The sequence below is a fragment of the Ornithodoros turicata genome, chromosome 2 (assembly GCF_037126465.1).
Source record: "Ornithodoros turicata isolate Travis chromosome 2, ASM3712646v1, whole genome shotgun sequence".
Lineage (NCBI taxonomy): Eukaryota > Metazoa > Arthropoda > Arachnida > Ixodida > Argasidae > Ornithodoros > Ornithodoros turicata.
The window spans coordinates 6,316,130-6,342,624 of NC_088202.1; the positions used below are offsets into that span (position 1 = coordinate 6,316,130).

The window sequence follows — 26,495 nt, forward strand, 5'->3', positions numbered from 1 at the left end:
TTTATTCTACCAGTCAAGGATGTCGAATGAACAGAAGTTCAATATTGTCGTGCAAGGTCTGATGTATCATCACTTATTGAAACTCAACAAACATATCAATTGCGGTGGGCCACCAGACGATTTTCATCTAATACTCTCTTGTACGCCATTCAAGAATCTTCATACAAAGAAAGGAAGCATCAATAAGAGACTGTGCAAATTCGTCGCAACAAAGTGCAAGTTGTTGAAGCAATACAAACACGGCGACAGCATATCACCTGCGTTAATCAACGCTGGATTCAAGCGCCCGATAATCAGAATAAATTACTTGATGTCTTCGGAATTCATCAATCAAGACAACAAACGAAAACTTCAGAGTTTGGAATAGAATTGTAATTTATCGAAATAAACAAGTCTATAATTGAAATAATAATTGAATTCTTTGTCATCATTGTAATGTATTCTACACAGCGCAACGAAAACAGCTTATGACCACGTTGAAGATTGCTAAGGAGACACTACGTACAAGGATCTTCGCATGGAATCAGCACTGGCAATCAAAGAGATTTTTACACGACCACACTCTACACAACACCGACACCCGAAGGAAAGAATTGTGGAAGAATCGATAATAGAAATTTAGAGGCATGTTACATCAATCTTTGTTTACAAAGAGGATCACTAATATTTTGCGAAAGCTTATTTTACGAATTAAATTGCACAGATGACGCAAATTATTATTATTATCAAATTATCAAATGACGCGAAGGTGGAGTCTACAATTCTAATCATAACATGCGGCACACAATTCCAATAAGATTTTGGGAGAATCGAATCACACAACTGTCATCAGAAATGTTTAATTGCTATACAATGAAGATGAGCACTATGCATAAGATATGTAATTATAATAAGTAAATATTCCTTTTGCAAACTTAACCAAAGCAGCACACATAAACGTAGCTTGAATTCACAGAATGTACCCGAGGTTTTTAATTAGCCATACTAAAAAACTATGAGTCTATTCGATATGTCACGGCATATGAGGCACTACAAATGGAAGGACATACATTAATTTTAGAAGATTTTAGCTCATAATGAATCAAAACGCAATCTTCAACACCAAAGGTTCGTGTTTAAATTTTCAAAGTCAAAACTGTACACTCTTTCTTAAATTTTTTTTTAAGATGTAGATTAAAAAGCTGCCTATATAGTCACACATTGTGTACAAGATATTTGTTTGTACATTAATTGATAAAATTTAGCAGATCACATTCCGGAGCAGTGGAGACTATCAGTAAGTGTTTAATTAAAATTTGAACTGCTACCGCAATTTACAAACTGAGTTGTAGAAAGCATAATTTCACAGCTTTAGCTGGCTCACTTTGATACGCGAAAGTTTTAAGAACTCTTTTGCGATGACAAAGAATTTAATCGAGTGTATTGATGTTTTCTATATACTCTATAAAGTAATGTGAATTCTCCATGATGCGGATAGTAAAAGTTACGAATATTTTTCGAATGAAATGGTCATCCGCGTCGTCGAATGCGTTTCGGCAACACGCCGGGCAGCGTTTCTCGGACACCCTTCCGAAACCGAACGCGATTCGGCGCCCAACGCGCTAACGCGGCACCCCACGCGAGCGTGTTGCTTTCTTCCGGAAACGGGTTCGTCGACGCGGATGACCATTTCGTTCGAAAAATATTCGTAACTTTTACTATCCGCATCATGGAGAATTCACATTACTTTATAGAGTATATAGAAAACATCAATACACTCGATTAAATTCTTTGTCATCGCAAAAGAGTTCTTAAAACTTTCGCGTATCAAAGTGAGCCAGCTAAAGCTGTGAAATTATGCTTTCTACAACTCAGTTTGTAAATTGCGGTAGCAGTTCAAATTTTAATTAAACACTTACTGATAGTCTCCACTGCTCCGGAATGTGATCTGCTAAATTTTATCAATTAATGTACAAACAAATATCTTGTACACAATGTGTGACTATATAGGCAGCTTTTTAATCTACATCTTAAAAAAAAATTTAAGAAAGAGTGTACAGTTTTGACTTTGAAAATTTAAACACGAACCTTTGGTGTTGAAGATTGCGTTTTGATTCATTATGAGCTAAAATCTTCTAAAATTAATGTATGTCCTTCCATTTGTAGTGCCTCATATGCCGTGACATATCGAATAGACTCATAGTTTTTTAGTATGGCTAATTAAAAACCTCGGGTACATTCTGTGAATTCAAGCTACGTTTATGTGTGCTGCTTTGGTTAAGTTTGCAAAAGGAATATTTACTTATTATAATTACATATCTTATGCATAGTGCTCATCTTCATTGTATAGCAATTAAACATTTCTGATGACAGTTGTGTGATTCGATTCTCCCAAAATCTTATTGGAATTGTGTGCCGCATGTTATGATTAGAATTGTAGACTCCACCTTCGCGTCATTTGATAATTTGATAATAATAATAATTTGCGTCATCTGTGCAATTTAATTCGTAAAATAAGCTTTCGCAAAATATTAGTGATCCTCTTTGTAAACAAAGATTGATGTAACATGCCTCTAAATTTCTATTATCGATTCTTCCACAATTCTTTCCTTCGGGTGTCGGTGTTGTGTAGAGTGTGGTCGTGTAAAAATCTCTTTGATTGCCAGTGCTGATTCCATGCGAAGATCCTTGTACGTAGTGTCTCCTTAGCAATCTTCAACGTGGTCATAAGCTGTTTTCGTTGCGCTGTGTAGAATACATTACAATGATGACAAAGAATTCAATTATTATTTCAATTATAGACTTGTTTATTTCGATAAATTACAATTCTATTCCAAACTCTGAAGTTTTCGTTTGTTGTCTTGATTGATGAATTCCGAAGACATCAAGTAATTTATTCTGATTATCGGGCGCTTGAATCCAGCGTTGATTAACGCAGGTGATATGCTGTCGCCGTGTTTGTATTGCTTCAACAACTTGCACTTTGTTGCGACGAATTTGCACAGTCTCTTATTGATGCTTCCTTTCTTTGTATGAAGATTCTTGAATGGCGTACAAGAGAGTATTAGATGAAAATCGTCTGGTGGCCCACCGCAATTGATATGTTTGTTGAGTTTCAATAAGTGATGATACATCAGACCTTGCACGACAATATTGAACTTCTGTTCATTCGACATCCTTGACTGGTAGAATAAAATAAATGTATAGAGGTTCTAGTGGAATATATCACGTGATAAGATTTTTTATGTACTTTCCATTTCAACCGTTAGGTGTAATTTCAACAAATCCGTAATGAATCGTGCGATATAGACTGCTTGTATATGATAATTTGATCTGATTGCTTTCTTGATTAATGCAATACCCATTGCAATGATTACAATTACGTTTGGTCTAGTGTATTTCAATTCTTCGTTAGCAAACCTCAAAAACTCCACCATCAACCCAAGTGGTCCTTCCGATGATGACGTGCAAATATTTTTATAACTATTGTAGATTCGGCATACAAGTTCTCACATCTTGAATTCCATAATTTGTGCCATATCTCCGAATACGACCATGTCTAGGACGTATTGAAATGCAGCGATAAATGAATCGTTTCGCGGCTCCTCCTTTTCGAAGCAACTTTTTATCAGATCCTCCCATGACGAATGGTAACGAGTACAAAATCTGTCCATCTCTTCAATGTATATCAGTTGTCTGTTCTGTTTTGTAGTGCGCCTCGACATTTAATTAAATCATATTGGTGCTAATTTTATTTATTAAAATTTTATTATCAGGTTCATAATCTTCCACCTGACGTTAGAATTATGAAAGTCAATTTACAAAAAAGATGTGATGTGTAAGGAAAAAACGTTTGCTTTCAATGATTCTATGTACAAGACAGCGCTAGAGACCCTCCTTCCCTAACTTGACTTGTGGGAGCGATTTTATGGCTTTGTATACCGAGACCATTGTTTGGATTCCCCTACTCCCTGCGGGCGTAACCTTAACGAATGTGTACGAGAACTCAGCTTCCCTCTCTCACTTCGTTTCCACTAGTTGGTCCTGAATGAAAAAGACGTGTTTCTGTGATGTATTTGCACACTTGGTTAGGAAAATGTTTGCCTAAATTAATTACTGCTTTGACTATGTTTCAGATGATCACTCGATTGATAATAATAAAAATATTCTACTAGATTGGAATGTTGTGTGCATTGATTTCCGCTATAGCAAACACAATAATTTTGCATTTCATATGAGTTGTTTGTGGCTTCTGCGTGTATTGCAAAGTTATCATTAAAAATTATGTAATTAAATTTGTTTCTCGTTTTCGAATTAGTATTGTTTCTATCACTGAATAAACTTAACTTTCACTCGATTGATATTTTGTAATTTGAGAATAATGATTGCCTATTAGTTGTGTCTGATCTGAAATACATTAAATGCAACGTTTCTCGTTGAGTATTGTTTGCGCCGATAATATTTTCTCGTTTGCTTAGAAAGTCTATTCTTAATTTTTTTTTTTGTGTGTGTGTTCTATTGTTTTTTGATAGAGTTCTTATTGTGTTCTTGAGAGTTGAATAATTCCAATGTCTATTTGGCGATCAATAAAAAAATTCGTCTCTGTACACCAATCCTAAGAATATTTCCTTTGGAGAAAAGAATTTGAAAAAGAGAGAGGATTTCCCCGCCCCTGCAGATTGACAACAGGTTCCCCGCTTTTGGGCTGTATAGATGGAGAGAGTGACCCCACCGGTCTGCATAGAGGGAGAGAGTGGCCCCACAGTGTCTCGAGTCTGGTTGTAATTATTGTAAAGCTGATGTGCGTGTTTTGGAAAGCTCCTCGAGGTAAGTGCCTGAGTAGGATATTGTTAGCTCGCAATGTTGATTTTATGATAGTTCAAAAGATATATTATTTCAAATTGTAATGTTTGCTATTATTTTCCTGTGTGTTGTTTACATGTTGGCAGATGCATCGTTCAAAGCCTTTCTCTGCTATTCATTCGTGCATGTTTATCGTTTTGATTGATTCTTTTTCAATTATTTTCCTGCATGTGTCTGTTGTTTACCGTCGGTAGATGCACCGTTTAGAGTGTTTCTCTGCTATTCATCCGTGCATGTTTCTTGTTTTGTTAGATTGTTCTTCAACTATTTATCCTTTGTGTACCTCTTGTTTACGTGTTGGATTTTGGCTCTCTATTATCTGTTTCAGTAATATTTTCCTGTCTGTTGTTTACACGTTGGCAGATGCGCTGTTTAGATTGTTTCTCTGCTATTCAGCGTTAGCTCTGTGCTGTATTAAATTATTCATCATGTGCTGTTCAAAGTGTTTCTCTGCCATTCATCCGTGCATGTTGATCGTTTTGATAGATTCTTTTTCATTTATTTTCCTGCATGTGTCTGTTGTTTATGTGATGTGTTTTGGTTCTCTATTAGCTGTTGATCGTTTTTCTCATTATTTCCGTATGTCTATGCTGTTTACTTAATAATAAATTGATTAATTGTGTAATGTTGGAATAATCTTCCCTATTGCGCTCGAAAATGTTCATAATTGTCAGGTGTACGCCTCCCGTCTTCAACAAATCAGTGCAGATATTATTAGAGCTGATTGTTGGCTAGGAGCGTGCTACGCAGTGAAGTTCATTTTTTAATATATTTTCTGTGTTGAATTCATAAAACAAAGTAAGGTTTGTAGTGTCTCTTAGAATGAAAATTGTATGGGGAAGTCACGAGGATGATTTTATGATATTTAAAATGATAGTCTCCTCCTCTGTTGTTTTGATTAACCAATGTATTGTTATAGATTTTATTTCCTCTTGTGTTCGTGTCCCATGGTCTTCCAGGTTCTCTGCTGTTCACGTACATCTGTCAGAACTTCCCGCTATTGCACTGATGGTTCTCACATATAGGAATATTAATTTTTCTGATGAGTTTGATTTTTTCTTCTGATTTTTGAATGATAGATTACTATGTTGTTTTGATTAAGAATAACTTCTTTGTAGTGGTGTAGATTTTATTTCCTCCTGTGTTCTTGTCGTTCGTATTCCGCGGTCTTCTATACATCTATCGGCACCCGTCTTCAACAAATCAGGGTAGATATCATTAGATCTGGTTGTTGGCTAGCAGCGTGCTATGTGGTGAAGTGGAATATCTTCTTTGTAGTGGTATAGATTTTATTTCCTCTTGTGTTCTTGTCATTCTTTATTCTGTTTGTTGGCTAGTAGTGTGCTATGTGGTGAAGTGGAATATCTTCTTTGTATTGGTATAGATTTTATTTCCTCTTGTGTTCGTGTCGTTCTTTGTTCTGGTTGTTGACTATGAGCGCGCTACGCAGTGAAGTTCATTTTTTAATGTATTTTCTGTATTGAATTCATAAACCAAAGTAAGGTTTCTAGTGTCTCTTAGAACGAAAATTGTATTGTGGAAGTCAGGATAATGATTTTATGATATTTAAAATGATAGTCTCCTCCTCTGTTGTTTTGATTAACCAATGTGTTGTTATAGATTTTATTTCCTCTTGTGTTCGTGTCGTTCTTTGTTCTGGTTGTTGACTATGAGCGCGCTACGCAGTGAAGTTCATTTTTTAATGTATTTTCTGTATTGAATTCATAAACCAAAGTAAGGTTTCTAGTGTCTCTTAGAACGAAAATTGTATTGTGGAAGTCAGGATAATGATTTTATGATATTTAAAATGATAGTCTCCTCCTCTGTTGTTTTGATTAACCAATGTGTTGTTATAGATTTTATTTCCTCTTGTGTTCGTGTCCCATGGTCTTCCAGGTTCTCTGCTGTTCACATACATCTGTCAGAACTTCCCGCTATTGCACTGATGGTTCTCACGTATAGGAATATTAGACTTTTTATAATAAAACTTTTAATTTTGGTTGTAATCATATTGATTAAAAATATATTCTTTGATTAAATGTGTCATAATGGAATACTAGCTGTTGCGCATGAAGCTACATATCAGAACATTGTAATTAAAACTCCGCTATGGTTGGTCATGTTAGACTTTTTATAATAAAACTTTTAATTTGATTGTAATCGTATTGATTAAAAATATTTTCTTTGAATAAAATGTGCTACTCCTTCTGCTTAATTGAAAACTTGCGTGATTATCACTAATAAAATACCCCTTCAATGCTATTGCATCAGATTTTTTGGCTGAGTTTTTCTCCTTCACACTAAGTCATAACCTAATTCCTGACACTAATGACTTTAATAAATATATCTTCACTTGTACTTTTGTGTATGGCTATCCTTTGCATGTAAATCGCCTACTGCACACCTGCTGTAGCTGGAAAAAAATTGCGATTCAATTCGGCACAGATTGAAAAATGATGAAAGAAGTTGGCCCAGGCTGAACGGGTAAGCGCGCACACAACCCTCCGGCCACGCTCCACCCACCGCAGCAGCCCTCCACCCGAGCGCCGCCTGCCGCGCACGGGAAAAAGTCGCGAAAAAAGTCGGCGCAGATTGAAAAATGACGAAAGAAGTCGGCCCAGGCTGAAAAATGTGAGAGGGTAAACGCGAACGCAGCCCTCCCCTCACCGATAAGCGCGCGGACAACCCTCCGCACTGGCGCCACGCCCTCCGCACACGCGACGGTGTCCCAGACGCTGTGGGGTTCGAACCAGACACCTATGGAACGTACTGACATCTGGCCTCACTCGATACCCCCTTTTACTACTACCATATTAATGAAATGTGTAGTTTCAAGAAAGTAAACGTTTGGAAAGATGTTGCTACAACGACACGTAAAGCTGCCGCATAACAATATGACGTACAGCTGGGCAGCAGTCACAGTACTTTGTAGGCTATTTAAAATGGAAATAACAGCTACAGCGGCCTAAAAATCATGTGACTAATATTTATTGCACAGGAGCAAAATGTAAATTATGACACCAACTTTGAGTTAATCTTGAAGGGTAAAGTTTCGCGCGGCTTTAACGCAGAAACTTGGCGCGCATCTTTAATGTGGATAACATTTCTCGTGACAGCAACTATAGAGTACTTTAACACATTTGGACAAATTCCATCAGGCTAAGCTGATCACAACATGTCAGGTGTCTTCACTGCTTTCGTTGAAGCAAGAGACGAACTGTCATGTACACCTGACTGTGATGTAATTCGAGCAAACCTCCATGGTACAGAGCAGGCTCACGCGTGGATAGAACAGTACAGAAAGACGACCAATACCTCATGGCTTTGGTTTAAAGAAAAAAAGGAGTCTGAATGTCAGAGGCAAGTTTTCTTTTCTTTGTTCCTGTAATAATACTCCAACATCATAGCACATATATGATGCATTAAGGTTTTCCCTGGGTTTTCCGAAGACTCTCCAGACGAATGTCGGCACAGTTCCCCCTGAAGTCGGCCCAGGACGCATACTAATCCCCCGTCCCCCACTCCTTCCTGCTGTCCTCTCTTCGTCTGTCCAATCTGTACTCGGCTCATAGCCACAGTTGCTTCGCGGCGCTAACATACAATAAGATATATATATATATATATATATATATATATATATATATATAAAAAAACCCCAAGACCAGCACCCGTTCCACGTGCGGATTCCTCCTCTCTCGTAACTCTTCCCGCCCTTCTATAAGCGATGACCCACTACAATCCCCTTTAGTCCTGTGGAAGGCGACGCTGTCGCCGAAACGTCGACCCCTGTAACATGTAAATAAACCTTAGTTCTCTCCCGTAATTAGTTGTAATAAATTTTTTAAACTCTCCCTCAAGGCTTCTGAATCCCTTCTTTACCTTTTCTGTACTTATATATATATATATATATATATATGATGCATTTATTTTATATTCAGAATGGTATACCACAAGATATGGAAGTGCCAGTTTTCGAGCATCAACAAGAAACCTGGATCAAAGCGGAGCACATGCTGCAATGCAAAAGTTGACATCAAGATCAAGAAAGTAAACGAAGACACCCAACGCAACGATCCTTTCCTACGGGGAGAGACACCACTGCCTGCTGTCATCAAAATTACAACGCACAACCATGCAAACAACTGCGCTGATGGAATGAGACTCCTAAGATGTCTCCCAGAAACAAAGGACACCTTCATGTCCTATTTCGAAGACGGCATGAAACCGTGCGAAGCCATATGTTTTCATGAAACAACACATCTTTCACAAGATAATGGTATTGAAATGACCGCAAACAGCCTCCTCAACCCTACACAAAGAACTGTTTATTACTGGTTTGACCAGTGGCAAACAGTTAATTTTGGGAAGGACCTTAACCCGGTCGAAAGGATAAGGCAAAAGATGCCTGCGTACCTGGAGCAAGGTAATGACTGCGTAAAATATGTAACAAATGTCTCAAACAGGAACGATTCGTTTGTTTCACAAAATTGCAAAACCGATTGAGAGCTTTGATACGTAATGCAGGTGTGATACAAAACACACAAAAGGAATGAAGGATATTTGCCTTTGCATGAATCCCTTGTACCGCTTGTACCACCTTCTCAGGTTATATTACAACATGCTGGTGAGAGATTTCAGCATCTTGAAACTGTTGTCAGGGTTTCCAGAACACTATCAAATGAGAAACAGTATATTTGCTACGTTTACTGACAGCGCGATACGGTGTGATGCTGCATGTCAACAAGGCAGCAAAGCACCAGGTTTTTTTAGATATGTTATCAAATCAACAGAGAGCAAATTATTTCATTTTCAGGTACCTCCATAGAGATCGGACAAGACAGTGACCTTTGGGCAATACTCATTGTAACAAAGATTATGAAACGAGCACAGACGCTAAGTGAAGCCCAAGAAGTGATATTTATTGATTCTACATCATCTTGCGACTCATCACATAGCACACTCACCATCCTTCTTGCAGCGACAAAAGCAGGGGTAATTCCAATTGCTGTGTTGATTCACAACTCACAGTCAGCTGATGGCTACAGGCTCGCCTTTCAGCTCCTCAAAGACGTGTTCCCACTATGCTTCGGAGGAAAAGATGTAAGGATATGTGCTTAGCGAACATCTTACAAAAGAGAACACTACTACACGTATTATCTGTAAAGGATGTCACTGTGAGACAAAAATCATACAAAAAGTTGCCTTTTGTATGACTGCTGTTTTACTGAGGTAATGCAGTCAACTGATTTTGAGATTAGACTTGTACTCCACTCTTTGTTGCATGCACAAATCAACCAGAGTGAGATACATACCTGCTATGATAGGCAAGAAAAAAAGAAAAATCTAAATGCACAATCATATCCCATGCTGGTCTCATGATGGCATAACTATGTTCTACTAGTCTTTGACGAATATCACAAGGTTGTTCTGATCAAGACAGAAATTACAGACGGCTGCTATGAGATGGGGTAAAACATCATTTTATCCCAATTTGGTGGCTTGAATATTTAGTATAAGAGAGATGAGGATACAGAGTCACTTGCCAATTTCAATTCCAAATAATTTGTTGCAAATGTAACAGAAATATTCTGCACAGTGACTGAGCATCATAAGAAAGTGTGTACCTATCTAGCTTCAAACTGCATTACAATATGAATATGATATAATAGTAACTCAGTAATGGTATGCTCCTTCTATATATGTTATAAAGCGATGAATATAGGTAAATAACCAAAGGTTACTTGCCATTCATAGCGTTGAGCAAACAGCAGGCACTTTGCATGCAGCAAAGCCAACCAACCTTATGTAATGGACAATCAACTTTGACTGGGTTTAAGTATTGGCACCTACTCATACTGTGACTGTTTTATATTTTATGTAACATACCTTGCAGCTGCCAAATGCCTTCATGACTGATAATTCTGCCGCTGAGAAAGCGGCTCTCAGAATTGTTTGGCCAAGTGGGGTGCAGCTATTGTGTCACTTCCATGTGGCACAAGCAGAATGGCGCTGGCTGACTGCTAGCAGAAACATGGTCCCACACGACCAGAGACAAAGCTTCATGGCAACATTTCAGAAGGTTTGTCGCCCTTGAATCTTCAGCGTAGTATGTTGCAGCAGTTCGCTTGCACTATTCTTCTATCTACGTTGTTGCTGTCAGTATGAAAAAATGGCATAGATGCAGGCTAGCTGGTGAATGTGCTCCATAATGTAAAACCCTGGGCACACAGAGGGACAACATGAACACACGACTCAAACCAGCAAAAGTTTACTATCCACAAGACAACCATACAGATATAGCCACACAGCATGGGGGGGGGGGGGGGGGAAGAAGGAAGAGCAAGGTGGGAAGAAAGTCACAAATTCGGAACAATTGTGTGACTAAGATCAAGCAATACAGCAAAGGTTTGTGAGCCAGACAGACTTGTGCCCGTTACTCGAAGGAAGTAATTGATTACCGTTACCCATTACTCGACTCTAAATGTAATTGAGTAACGAGTAAAAAAGTAACGCGTTACTCCAATCGTTACTCTGCATTCACGCAAATTATAACTGTCTTTGGGTGCCTCCGAGAAAAAAAAAGAAAAAAAAGAACAAACAAAGAAAGGTTCAACAGCGGAACAGCTGAGATAACAACAAAAACAAAAACGCCTAGGATAAGGAGATCTGTACGTCTACTGTGTATCGCAAGGGAAGATGTTGATCCGATTGTGGAAGAGCATTGCGTGGAACTTCCCCATGACTCTATAAACCTCCAAATCTTCAGGTACCATCACACTGGTGCAGGAAGAGATTAGAGAGAGAGAGACCCTGAAATTTCAGAACGTCATTGCAATGACCTCCGCTTGCTATAGTAGAACACAGCCCAACAAAGGCTGCGGCACCAGGGGCTTGACTTGGGGCAGAACATCTAAAAGATAAGCTAATATCTGCCGGAAAAGTAGCTGATTACTCGAAAAATTACTCAGAAAAGTAGCTGATGACAAGTAACGCAATTACTAGTAATGCGTTACGCACAAGTCTGGGGCCGGATGACTTCCCGAGTAAGCATATGTACATTCTCAGAACCGGCTAGCATGTTTTGGAGTAGGGAACCGGTGTCAAGGTTGCGAAGATGTTCGGGGCCGACACTTGATGACGCTTTGTACTCGTAACAAGCACAATACACTTTCACTCTTTCCACATTCCTTTTGCAATAATCTCCTGCTAGCTTCCCATGCAACATGCTAGTCCAAAAAGTACCCCTTGTTTATTTGGTGCTAAACCATGATGTTTTGCATTCCGACGCCAGGGGTAGCACGCACATAGAAATGGTTCATTCCCCGGAGCGGGAAAGTTAAGATTGCTGGATGTGATGTGCACGGAGGGTGGCCTAAGTTGCGAGTACGGGAAAGACAACGAAAAGCCCATTCTCCTCCTTAACAGTTGTCACTCGAAGTCAGTTAAGAGTGCTTCAGTATGTCCCCTGTTCAAAAGTCCTCTAGTGAAATCATGTTTGTGCCTTGTTTTTGCTTTATTAATGCTCTAGCCATGCAGGTTGAAAGACTCACAGATGCAAGTTACAACCATAATTGAATTAAACGCAGACTTCTCGGCTGTTCATGGAGTGACCTAGGTTTCTGTCATGTAATGTCGCTGTCTGTTCGTAATGTCGCTGGAATGCAAGGAGCATTCTGTAAGCACCAAGCACTAGTGCACAACACATATGGAGGTGCGTTCCCAAATGTTCCAGCTTTGTCTTCATAAGACAGATACAGGCTTGGCAGACTAGCTTTGGGTGACAAGTGTCCCTCGCCAACATTCTTTGTCGGGCTTCATGAAACAGTGCAATCTGACGGCACATCTGAGGTTGAGCTGCCAGAGGAAATAAACAGCACTGTGAACAACGATGGTGAAGAGCACGACGAGACCAGTCAATCTGCATCAACAGAATCACCTCAGTCTGCAGCAACAGTATGTAGTACATCTCATATAATTAATTGCTGCTAACTTATACATCTTCGTGATTAAATATGGTAACAATATATAGCTGTACTAAAAGATAGGTAATATAACTTTCAGCATGCATAATTGCAAGCTGCTGCTTGTATCAAATCCAATCACTGGTCAAGTACTCAGTATCATAGAACAGCTGTGAAAACTGTGCCTTATAGTAGCATGAAAAGATTAGAGTGACAGCTGTTATTACAATAGTGATATGCTTATCCTCGTTTCAGAACAACACAATTCCAACAATCTGTCATGAGCTTCAGTCTGAAGTACAGAGAATACACATCCTAGGAGAGAGCAATGCTACATATCGAAGGTGCCTTGAGAAAATATTGAAAGGCCTTAAAAAGGTCCAAAATGAGAGCATGGCGACGGGGGTGGCAATGACTGTTGCCTCCGCACTTACCAGTGCAACTCGACGTGGTGCTAAGATTCGGGTTCAGTCAACTTCAATTGCAAGACGACGTGTGGGATCTTCAAGGGGATCCAACAGGGTGGCAGCAGGCCGTCCGCAAAAGAAAACCATACACAAGCGTGGAACAAAAAGGTTGCACAACCTAAGTGTGAATGTGGACCTTAATGTGCCTCATGCTAAATCCCATGGCTATGGCCATTAGGTACCATCCCAGTAATTGACTGTGTGTGATAACAGAGGTATACTGTTATGCCTGCATTTATTTTGAAATACATACATTATTTGAAGTACATTTACATACATTTGAAGTACATACATTATTTTCTTAGCTACGCATGACAGATGTACCAGTATGGAAGTTTGAAATGCCATAAATAACCTATTCTCAAAGTGAAAAATTGTGATATTTGCGTATAAGAATGATGCACAAATGTAGCCAAAGTAGCTTCCTTACCAACTGGTTGGAGTAACTGTTCATTCGCAGCAGAAGAGACAACGTAACTCGCGAAAACGTGTCGCACACCACCTCCCATATAACGAAACATACGTCTCATAACTGCGGTACAAAAGTATTGCACCGTTTATACCCTACAAAGCTACAAAGTTAATCGCATTGTTGTTGCATTCCAGAATCTTGAAGATTGTGTGTGAACTGCGCACCAATGCCTCACAACTCTTGTTTACAACACGATTCTACTGATTCTAAGAATCATTAGACTAAAATAGCAGTTTTTGGTTCTATAAACTGCATTCACCTACCTAGCAGAAAAGAACGACCAGACATCACTATTCACTAAACAACAACGTTGGTTGCCAGACCAGTGAGGCGCTACCCGCCATGTCTAGATAAAGCGCTATCCGTTGTACTGGGTAGGGATTTGGAAATACGCAGCCCGGCCTTCCCCATTTTGATGAGGGTCTCTCAGGTTCGACAGGGCATTAGTGGACAAGGAAAACATTTGGACTCTGTGTATTTTGCTACGGAGTGCGCCGTACAAGCCAGAGGACAGCGCCAACCATTTTCACCTAGGTTATTAAGTTTGTGACAAAGTATAGGCAGTCGTTCCTCGTTTATATGGACACTTCCGTCCCTGAACAAAATCGTCCATAAACCGAATCGTGCATATTATCGAACACCAAGGAAACAGCTAAAACAATACTGAAGCTTTAGTGAACAAATTCGCGAATTAGTGCCTGCTCGAAGGTATAGTTCGTTCCACGTTAGGAAAACGTTGGCATCACGTAGGGCCTGCTGCTCATTGTCCTCAAAGAGCCGTCTGTAGCACCGCTTGGTCTACGTTCTTGGACTTGGTCTTGATCTACGATCCACGTGGCAGTTGGACATGCTCGTTCTGAATATCACAACCGTTTCAACACATCGGGAAACCGGCGTAGCTGACCTTTAACGGCGGCTGCCGACGAGCACGAAAGGCAAGTTTTCAGTCAAACGGGTCTGCTTCATCGGGCCATAAGCGCCTGCTGTATAGACCGTTACCGTTGCTGACAGGGTGGTACGCCGCTTTTCCCAGGTGAGTTGCCGCTACGAGTAATTCGTTAATCTCTTCCAAGGTCGTCTGAAACACAGAAACGGGCTATCCAGGCGGTAAAAAATGTTGCAAACAATGTAGAGGGTTACGGCTGTGTAGAGTCACTAAATAAGCTGTCTGGCATGGGGGCTGCTTCTTGCCACCGGGCAAAGCTACCGTCGAAGTGAGCAGGTAGCGGTTGTGATTTGGTACGTGGATGGATGAGGATGGAAGTGGGTAGAAAAGGGGTCTGATATAACTATTCACCTCATTGACACACAAGTTACCCTCCTGTAGCAGCAATTAAATGCAACACAGTTCTATACTTTCTTTTGCTGGTACACTCTATTGTCGTTAGATGTCATCACGCCAAGGACATTCAAAAAGGTGTAGGTCCACTTATCCCCTTATTGCAAACAGGGGTTCAATTATTAAAAAGCGATAAACACTTTTTTTTTACATTTGAATGAAAAGAGTACGATAAAAACTGGACTGTTTGATGGTACATTTTGAAATCGATAAAAAGCGATGAAAACCGAGCTTCGTGTTCGTCTCGTCCTTCCATGTCCCCTGCTCTGGGGTTGTATCGCTTTTAAAATGTTCAATTATTATTCTATCGGGTCCACTTCATATTTACCAGCGAGAAATGAACTGGTCCTGCTTCATAAAAACCAACAACAACAACAACAACAAATAGATCATGACTATGGCCTGGAGTGATTCACCGCTGGAGAGCAGTACACTACCCCATTACACGCGAAACATGAGATGTGAGATATGAAAATGAAGTTATGTGCAAGTACAGCACTTGAAGTCTCCTCCACGACGGTGTGACGGCAAACAGAAAAAAGGAACAATGACCTCAGCGATGACTGTGTGGCTGATGACTGCCGATTGAGTGCTTATACCTAACCAAACTTGCAGCAAAACAATGAAATAAATCCATTGTCTCACTTCAAACCTCATTTTTTGAAATGTACCGTTCTTGTGGATTTGTCCCAAAATCTCGGACTACAGCACATGGGAAAATAATTCTTTTGGCTCTGTGATCTACGTGGACCTGAGAATTCATGGGAATAGAATTATACGGGGCATTTAACGTCGTGTTTACAATAATTGCTCGGTGGGGTGGTGACGAATTTGTGGGGGAAAAATTTAACAATAACAATGTCTGCATGCTCGAACACTGCAGTTCTAGTTAAATAAAAAGAGCACACAATCCTATAAAAAAGGATGCAAACCTCATTGTTCTGCACCGAGTGGTTGCTGGGAAAATTGGCCTTAAATTCAGCCCTGCAGCCTTAGGTTGGAAATTGCTGCAAAGGCACAGTTTTATGGTCGCAGTACGCTATCTCACGGTGTTTGCACACCAAACTTCCTTGGATGAATTTTGAAGTCGCGTCTTCGTGCTTAAGTGCACTCTTCATAAGATAAAGGGCGCTTGTGACGGAAGGTACGTCGTCTAATGCGTGGCATCGCCCACTTCAATTTAGGCAGAACACCATTATTATTCCACATCGTTCGACATTCCATTTTTGTTCACCACTTGTTTGTACTGATGAAGTGGTTGGGATGGTTGCCTAATATGCTTGTAATTTTGTCAACATATCACATGGCAGAGCCAACTCATGCAAGCGGCGGACCAGATTGGTTTCTTGGCCCATCTCCCACTCCCTTCAGTTCAGCATCTCATGTTACTTGTGACACACAAGACATGGAAGGTGACCAAGATCTCCCAACTGGTAATACACCCCTGTCGTTGTAACTCATTGTGCAGCGATAAAGGCATGCCTTGCCCACGGCACGTGAAAGTTGTCATCCAGCTGATAAAGGAACAGATTCCTTCCTTGTATGATGTTTTGTGGTGTAAAAGGTATAATACTTGGCAATAAATTCTCTAAATAGAGCCCATGATGGAGCAAAGCCAAGCCAGCAGTGGACAGGAATGCTTTCTTGTGCATTGTGTCCCTTCATTCAGCGAGATGCCTTCTCAGGCGTGCTCGTCTGACGTGCCAGATATAGGACATGAAAGTGGTGCAAATGGTAATGTATACTCCTGTTGGTTGCATGTCACTGTGCACAGTAAAAACATCTTAAGGGCAGTGATAGCATATTCTTATGTTCCTTTGTGCACAGAACATGCAGCAGAACAAAGTCAAGGCAGCGGTGACAACCAAGGCGAATTGCTTGCATCATGCACTGTTTCTTTCATCCTTCAGCGAGCTGTCCCCTGTTGTATCCGACACAGAGAATACGAATCATGAAGACACTCCAAACGGTAATGCATTCCTCTCAACTACGAGTCGAGGTGCCCACACAGGTTATTGGGATTTGTATGCGTTTAATGAGATCAATAAAGGAAAAACAATCACTACTTTTCTGCTACTTCAATAAGAAACATGTGCAACTTCTGATGTAGCACTTGCTTTATTACGTAGCAGAAAAGTGGCGCTCGTTTTTCTTTTATCGATCTCATTAAATATAATTTCATAGCACCTTACGTGAAACACCCTGTATGTAGACCCTGAAGTTCTCTGGTTTTATCTGTTTCAAATTGGGGGTAAAAATCGAGTCAATAACTGAAGGTCGAAAATTCATGCAAATTCGAGTGGATAAATTAGTCTCGGACTGAATTCAGGCAGATATCGAGCTTCGTTGTAGGATAAACGTTCGTTCTACCATTTATCCAGCGTGTCAGAAGTATCAGAAGTAGAGGTCAACTGCGGATCTTGTGAAACATTAGAATGTCACTGCCTTGAGGTGCCTAGCTTAGGTGCAAATTGCTGGGTAGCAATTCGGGGAGAAATCTGGTTTGACACTAAAACGTCTTGAAGTGAATTGGAGGTACAGAATTTAGTTTTTCTTTCGGCCATCCTGTGTGCCGCATATCACATAGTGGGTAATGTCAACTGATCCAAGTACAAATGTCCTCAACATTTTTGTAGCTTCAACATCACGTGATTCAACGTTCGCAGAGGACTCGAACTGGACTGAACTGGTCTGGACTGGAACTGAACGTTGGTAGGTGAGCCTTCCCCCTTGAGAGAAAGCCGGGTGTGTATATACGAGGGGTGTTTAAGTGAAACCGGGACTTTCTGTCTCTTGAGTGTACAAATGGCTCGCGCTACTTCTTTTTTGTCATTTTCACACGCGACAGGCCTCCGCATTCACCACGTGGTGGTCCAAAGTTTGTGCAAAACAGAAGACACGTGCTGGAGAATATGGCCGACAACGAGGTGAGCGCGCACATCGAACAGCGAATTGTCATGAAGTTTCACGTGAATGAAGGTGTAAAGTCATCTGAAATTCACAGAAGACTTCAGGCTCAGTATGGCCACGATACACTTAGGCGCAACAAAGCGTTTGAGTGGTGCAAACAGTTCCGAGACGGCCGTACATCAGTGCAGGACGATCCCGGCCGGGGCGGCTCAGAGCCCAGTGTCAGAGTTCCTGAGAACATCCAACTTGTGGAGCGCCTGATCCTGAAGAACCGACGGATAACATGTCTCGAACTGGCTCGAAAGACGGGCCTTTCTGTGGGGACGTTGAACACTATCATTCATGAACACCTCCAGTTTCGGAAAGCCGGGCCTCCTCACCAAAGGAGTCCTGCTCCTACAGGACAATGCACGTCCGCATACCGCGCATCTCACGACACGAACCTTACAGGAACTTGGCTGGGAGTTGCTGCCACATCCCCCTTACAGTCCAGACCTCGCCCCCAGCGATTTCCATCTCTTCGGGCCACTGAAGGCGTTCCTTGGGGGCCCCCATTTCAGCTGCGACGACAAAGTCAAGAATGCGGTCCGATCATGGCTGCTACGCGCCGGTAAGGATTTCAACGCTGCTGGCATCCAAGCCCTCGTGAAACGCTGGGACAAGTGCATTAGTGGAGCTGGAGATTACGTTGAAAAATAAAACGAATTTCTCGCCTATAAGTTCATTTTACTTTTGCAAAAATGAAAAGTCCCGGTTTGACTTGAACGCCCCTCGTAGTTCACAGTTGATGCGCTGGTTCCAAATACAAATGTCGTCCATTTTATTGTAGCTTCAGCATCACATGGGTCATCAAATGCAGAGGCCCTGAACTGCTCTTCAAGTTCTACAGGACCACTAAATTCAGTTGAGGGTAGGCCTTTTTCTTCTGTTTAGAGGAAACCTTTATTAATATATTTGATCATTCCGTGCCAGGTGAGGTGCGTGGTCACGCATATAGGTGGAAAAGTGCACACTCGATTCACGTGTCTGATCAGTCAGCCTTTCCTTTTTTTTTTCAAGAAGTGGGCCACTCGGAAAAAGTACACGTGCCATGAGACGCTAGCAAAGAGAACTTGGTTGTCGCACCTGTCGCCATGTTCCGAACCCTCTAGCGGGGGAACACTTCAGATTTTTTAATTACACATTATGCACCGTGTGCCATTCTACTGAGCCCGCAAACCACCTTGAATTTTTCATCACAATCCATGATGATGGAATGTGTATAACATGGCATGGAATTACCCATTTGACGGCTAACGTGTTCGGCCAGTCAGAAATGTAGCTCGATAGCGCGAACTTAGTCGTCTAACAGCTGTTTCTGATTTCTAACAGTTCTGCGTATGAAGGTGGTGTAAGTATCGGAGCCAAAAGTACCCTTTTTTTGCAATTGCTGCATAAAATTGCAGACTTTACTAACCCCGACCACAGAATTTCAGATTTGCCGTAGCAGAAAAATGAAGTGCCTTATCTATGAGTGCTGTTTTCTTCCCCACATGAGTCTTTTCTGCAATTTCAGGTGCACTAAATATGAATGCTCCTCCAGTGACCTCGGCAGAGAACCTAGCTGCGCTGCAATCCAGGATCCTTGTGCTGGAAGAGGAGAAAGATAAGCTGAGAAGCCAACTGGAGAATGCCAATTCACGACTTCTTTCTGTGGAGCATATCCGTAACTCAATGGTGAATGCGATGTACTACACTGGACTACCAGGCTACTAGGCTTGTTTAGTAGCCTAATGCCAGGAGATGCACTAAGGATTGACAAAGGGTTTAGGTTCAGGAATTTGCCCCCTGGGATAAGTTTATATATGCCTCCAATGAGGAACCCAGGAGAAGCCCAAATGAATGTAAATGACGTGGAAAAAAATCGCAGTATCGCAGTATAGCCAGTGCCAGGGTTCATGTTGAACGCGTTATACGACGAGTGAAAGAATTCCACATACTGGACAGGCCATTGCCACTGAATATGGTTGACATTGCGGAGCAGGTGTTCCATACTTGCTGCTTTTTGACCAACTCGAGGGACCCGCCCATCAAGTAATCAGAGCTGTGTGTTGAATATGTTGCGGCCTGCTTGTGGTGTACAGTGAACTCTTGTTAATATGACCCCTGACAACATAACAGAAGATGAGGCTAAGAAATGCAGAGGACAGCACAACACGAAACCTCACCTGACTTCTTGACAGGTTTCTCTGACCCCTGACACTCTGACATACACGCTTTATGACCAAACGCCTGGGGAACCATGTAGTGCAAACCTCAGCAAACCTCCAGCCATGGTCATAATAACGAGGGTTCACTGTATACCACGGTACGCTGAAATGTATTTAAAAGGTATGTAGCAACATGGTCAATGCGCATAAAGCAACTGCAGTATATGAAATGATTTTTACTTCACACACTTCTCATGTGGTGCCACTTGTCTTTGGAAAACACTCGATGTGTTATGATAGAGATTCGCTCCACATTGATGGGCAAAATAAATGTCTCAACCAGAACTAGTCAAACCCATCATTTTCTTTGCTGTTGTTTTTCCTGTACTTGCCAAAGGGAATATAGCCACCTTTGGTGTACAGTTTTCCTATCCTCTGTATTTTCTTTTTGTCAGCACTTCGGGGACAAGCGCGTGCCTAACAAAGTGCAGTATGCCAGGCAAAATCTCTTCCTCCCAAAACGAGCGGTCAAAGTATATCCTTTGAACATGCGTGGACCCGTTCCCAGCACAATCATTTGTCCAAATAACGAAGTCTCACCATTCTTTTTCTGCTACCGCCATCTGACCTTGTACTTGATAGAAATATGCATGTGAGGGCTTCAGGTGAACCTCGCCGTCAACAATGCTGCAGCAGAACCTCTTGCGTTGCTTGCCTCTTCTGATGGTATCCCCCTCTTGGAGAGTGGACACTTTACCTCCAGCAGTCTATCCATGTCTCCCTCCTTCACAAGACGGTCTGGTGAGGCTGCAATGAACGGGTACTTCCGATGCAGGATGAGACCGGTCGCGATCACTTCAACTGGCCTGTCATTCAGGTGCATCAGGTGCACGTAAGCATCCACTGCGTCATCTTCATGCTCCCTCCCGTATGATATGGCTTCTGAATGGGCACTTTTTTCTGGGGTAAAGTATTTGCTTACAAGGTACTCAGGTTTCGTGCAGCGAACCAATCTGCCAAAGTTTGGTGCCGTGACACGACCAGTTCTTGCGGAGTACCATTTTGCATTGTCCGCCTGCCCCTTGGTAGTCTCGCACAGTTTTTCTCTCTCACTCACAGTCAGCTGTGGGAGTGACGTGATGTACTTGTCTACCTCCTGAGATACGTGGGGGCCCCAGAGGTCTTCGTCGTCGCCTATTGTGAGTGTCGGCTGCGCCGCCTGGGTGGGCTGAACGGACTTTCCAGGGAAATACCTCAGGAACATCAAGCTTGGACGTACTTTTTCCAGTCGTTTGAGAGTCCTTGTGTAATCGGTGTTGTCACGATCTGGGGAATTCGCACATGGGTCAAACAGGCGCAGCCTTGTCTCAACGTGGGTGACTTTATTGACCAAGTGCTTCCGGGAAGTTATATCTTGCAGCGGAGTAACTGGGGCCGGCTTTTTAGCTGCAAAAGAATTCAGGCAGGTGTCACAGGACAAGCACAAAATATGGCAAAAATACTTCTCGTTCGATGCATGCTCTGCAAATGATTTGCAGGACTATACCTTCTTCAGGGGGCACAATCCAAGTACAAGGCACATCTGTACAGGAGACTTGGGTCTGTTTCGTGGCACCAACATGGAACAGCAATGCGGCAACATGCTCCCATGTTCCACTGAGCCTGAAAGCATGAAGCAAACACCCCACATTAAAATGTGCACATATCGGCCGCCAACGACTTATAATTTACTGCATAACTGTTGCAGAGACGTCACTTTGTGCTAGAAACGCAGAATAAGTCACTGAGAGGGATTGCCAATGCGACACAGACACGGATCGGCGCTTCTACAGTACCATCAAACCAACAAACTGATCAACAGAAACTACAACAGTTCTATCTGCCCTTCACGCAGTGTTTACAAACTGATATACCAGACATTGTCAAGCATCTATGTCCACAGTCCTAGGACGTATGTACTCACCCGGCAACGCATTGACAGTGCGCACCAGAAACAGTGCGGTCGTCTTGATACCACGCCGTCGTCGTATAACCACCCTTCCGCATTGATGGTAGGTATACACAGCACACCAGTGTGACATGTTCTGATGCGGAGTCGGTGTCCGTATTATATAATACGTTCCGCACGTAGCCTTCTTTTTTGAAGTTCCATCCGCGGTGTCCTTGCCGGATGCAAGGCGTTGACTTACGAAGGTAGGCCCAAACTTGATCTACTTTCGGTTTAGCACTGACGTCTTGGACCCAGCAAAGGTGAGCAGAGCCGAAGGGAACGCCGGGCTCTTCGATCATGTCGCTCGAGTCCCGCACACAATGATGTACGATGCTTAACACCGAACACACGCAGTCAGTTTCAATACAACAATCAGACCACACCCCGCAGACAGAATGCAATCCGGGCACGGTGAGGACGGCGTCAGGTGTTAAGATAGCGCGCTGATGATCTATTCCTTTCTTTTTCTTTCAGCGTTTGAACACACTGCGCCGCCTCACGTCGATAAGTCACAACTTCAAGCGAGCTCGGCCCTACTTACGGAGGGACTACGGGAGCCTGCATTTTAAGTAACCCCCTTCGTGTAAAATGAAAAAGAACCGTGCCACGACAGCCGGCAGCAGACGACTTCAACCATTAGCAGATGATTTTGCGCGGAACGCTAGAGGGCGCCACAACTCGTGAAAATGGCGGATTCTCTTTGAACAAAGCGGTCATACCGTGCTGTCAACTGACATCGTGGAGACGCCGCTGCCACTTCTCTCTCTTCTCTTCTCGTAACTGCCCGCCAGAACGGCAGCCCGCGAAAGAATGCTCTTTTGAAACTTTGCCAACCACTGGCGGAGCGCGCAATCCCCTTCGGCCAATGGGTATCAACTATGATGCCTGATGGAACAATACCACGTGTTTATGACGTGCAAACATTTTTTTAGAGCCGCGAAGAGGGGAGCTGTGGGGGCCTCATGCACGCGTTACCATTTCTCTGCGAGGTTCGTACCCCTCCTATACACCTTCCTCTCAAATGAAGGGAAAGAACCATCTTTTCTCCATTCGTGAGAAGTAAATCTGACGTGAAAAGAATATAAATGGGGAATCTACCTTTTTCACTCCATTAGAACACCTTTTCGAATAACAGTGCACCGCGAACAAACGGCGTGCTCCTCTCTGCGTGAAACGCTTTATGGCCTTGGATTCGGCTGCTGCGACTCATATAGGACCTGGATTGTATCTGTAGCCTAGTATAATCCACTACCAGCCAGCTGGGTCACATACAGGCCGCCTACGGTGTTTTAGGCTGGGAATGGGCTGAAATACATGGCAAGACGGTTACTTTGCCCCACCTGGATCTGGCTACCATCGACTTCTACTGGATTTCACGCCTGCCATCGTTATTCGGCATTCAAAATAGCTGAAGCGACATTTGTCTAAAACAAACATTTATTCACACAAAGCACCGATTCACTGATCTGATACATGGGTGCACGGTGAATACAAAGTCCACTGCGTTGCTCACACACTATAACCGAGTTCGAACTTGACGCAAAAAGAACACGCCGTTCAATTCCTAATACCAAGCCGGTCTCATTAATGCGTATCATTTCATGATGAACACCTTCTTTTGCTGCTGCAGTTTATCATACAGTGCAGCAAAGGGCAAAGTGGTGCACGTGATCCTGTCTTGTCAGTCCTCGAGACGGCGCCCGAACGTGTTCTTCACGCTCCAGTCCCTCCAAGTCCTGAAGCATTCCAGTTTCGCAGTTAACAGACTATTCGTGGGACAATAGTTGTGTCCAGAAGCTGCACAACAAGCTTAGAATCACACCGACGCACGAACCAGCCCATGAACATATTTCTACAAAACGTTTTGTCAATCGACACCACCAAAACGCGGAACACAGAAGGACGCCGTGCCGGCCATGCTATTTCGAAAATATGCTGAAGCGGACGATACGCTGCACGCACATGCGCGTACAAAATGCGGCTTCAAAATATTGTCCACCAATCGGAGCAAGCACAAATTCTCGGCCAGTAAGCTTGCAAAAAGGTATGTGGGCGCACTGGTACATATTTTACAGCTGCATCCGCGGGTACACAGTAATTTTTACACCCCTATGAGTGTAAAATGAGTGTTGATAACGCACACCCTTAAGAGTGTAAATGCTACACCCCAATGATGGGTGTAACAGGGATGTCACATGTTACACCCAAAAGGAGGGTGTTTATTGAATGTATTGACCCCAAAAATGGAAGGTTCTGAAGAAAAAAAGTCTTGCTCCCAAAATTCACGGAACTCTAGTTGCACTGGTGGAGTGCAACCAGCATTCGCAAGTGCATTTGTATCTTCGCTAACTATACCCTTAGAGCTTAGCTAGCTGTGCACTTCAAAAGCTTAGAAGGGCTTAGCTAGCTACCCAGTCAACCACGAAATATAGAATCAACGTTGAAATAACATTATAAATCTACAACGTCGTCAGCATCGTAGAATCTGCAATAGTGTGCAACGTTGATTCCAATAGAAAATGTTCGCTCAAAAACACGTAGAATCAACATAATTTTATAACGTTATTTACACGTTGCCGTTAGTTTTTTCTACATTGATACAACGTTCATCTAATGTTGTGAATTACTGTTTATTCTACGTTGTCTATTGCTACCTCTTCCTACTATGCATGTTACGTTAACCAGTTCTACAGGCGTAAAAGCGCTGATATCCTGAAACCTAACGCGTCCAAATACAATACTACGAGGGGTGTTCAAGTCAAACCGGGACTTTTCATTTTTTTCGCAAAAGTAAAATGAACTTACAGGCAAGAAATTAGTTTTATTTTTCAACGCGATTTCAGCTGCACTAATGCACTTCTCCCAGCGTTTCACGAGGGCTTGGATGCCAGCAGCGTAGAAATCCTTAGCGGCGCGTAGCAGCCATAATCGGACGGCATTATTGATCTCGTCGTCGCAGCTGAAGTGGCGGCCCCCAAGGAACGCCTTCAGTCGCCCGAAGAGATGGAAATCGCTGGGGGTGAGGTCGGGACTGTAAGGGGGATGTGGCAGCAACTCCCAGCCAAGTTCCTGTAAGGTGCGTGTCGTGAGATGCGTGGCATGCGGGCGTGCATTGTCCTGTAGGAGGAGGACTCCTTTGGTGACGAGGCCCGGCCGCATTTGCTTCAGCGCCTTATGCACATCCCTGAGAGCCTGGCAGTAATATGCACTATTGATGGTGGTACCACTCGGCAGAAAATCAACATGAACATCGCCAGCCTTGTCCCAGAAAACCGTGGCCATCACCTTACCCGCAGACGTGGTGCTTCGGAACTTCTTGGGAGCTGGTGAGCCCGGATGCTTCCACTGTTTTCATCCCACTGTTTTGATGACTCAGGAGTGAAATGGTGCATCCACGTTTCATCGCATGTGATGATCCGATCAAGGAACGGCTGTCCTTCAGTGTCGAAACGGTACCTTAGCTCTTGGGAGATTTCCAGTCTTCTCTGCCGGTCAAACACGGAGAGCTGCCTCGAGACCCAACGGGCACTAACTTTCCGAAACTGGAAGTGTTCATGAATGATAGTGTTCAACGTTCCCACAGAAAAGGTTCTTTCGAGCCAGTTCGAGACATGTTATCCGTCGGTCCTTGAGGATGAGGCGCTCCACAAGTTGGATGTTCTCAGGAACTCTGACACTAGGCTCTGATCCGCGGGATCGTCAAGCACTGATGTATGGCCGTCTCGGAACCGTTTGCACCACTGAAACTCTTTGCTGCGGCTAAGTGTATCGTGGCCATACTGAGCCTGAAGTCTTCTGTGAATTTCAGATGACTTTACGCTTTCATTCACGAGAAACTTCATGACAATTCGCTTTTCGATGTGCGCGCTCACCTCGTTGTCGACCATCTTGTCCAGCACGCGTCTTCTGTTTTGCGCAAACTTTGGACCACCTCGTGGTGAACGCGGAGGCCTGTCACGTGTGAAAATGACGAAAAAGAAGTAGCGCGAGCCATCTGTACACTCAGGAGACAGAAAGTCCCGGTTTGATTTGGACACCCCTCGTACTTTGCGTATGACATCACGACAAACAAGTCCGTCTATATCATGCGCTTCAAGAAAGGAGAAAGCCTATTTGAATCAGCTACAGGAACCAGGAGCTACCAATTTCACAGCTGCCTATTAACGGGGCAATAAACAGGTATGCAAGGTGCACTTTTTTTGTAATGCAGTGTGATTAGTTTCCTACAGTGACGTTTAGCAAAAAATTTTGTCGCAAAAATTTAAATAATGACTCCAAACCAACCGAATATTCACTGCACTCTTTCGCACTCATGCCCCACCCTG

At 42.7% G+C, this 26,495-nt stretch overlaps 1 protein-coding gene and 1 long non-coding RNA gene across 4 annotated transcripts in view; both read right to left on the bottom strand.

Moving 5' to 3' along the window:
- LOC135383043 (venom metalloproteinase BumaMPs1-like) overlaps positions 1 to 26,495 on the bottom strand; it is a 120,932-nt gene that overhangs the window by 40,114 nt on the left and 54,323 nt on the right. The window lies entirely within an intron of this gene.
- Positions 12,350 to 13,990, bottom strand: LOC135383044 (uncharacterized). Of its 2 annotated transcripts, none has more exons than XR_010419628.1 (3): positions 13,701 to 13,990; positions 13,238 to 13,305; positions 12,350 to 12,696 (listed from the first exon to the last, which is right to left on the bottom strand). It is a non-coding gene; the product is annotated as an uncharacterized LOC135383044 (long non-coding RNA). The 2 variants fall into 2 exon arrangements; XR_010419627.1 differs by having other exon boundaries at positions 12,350 to 12,760.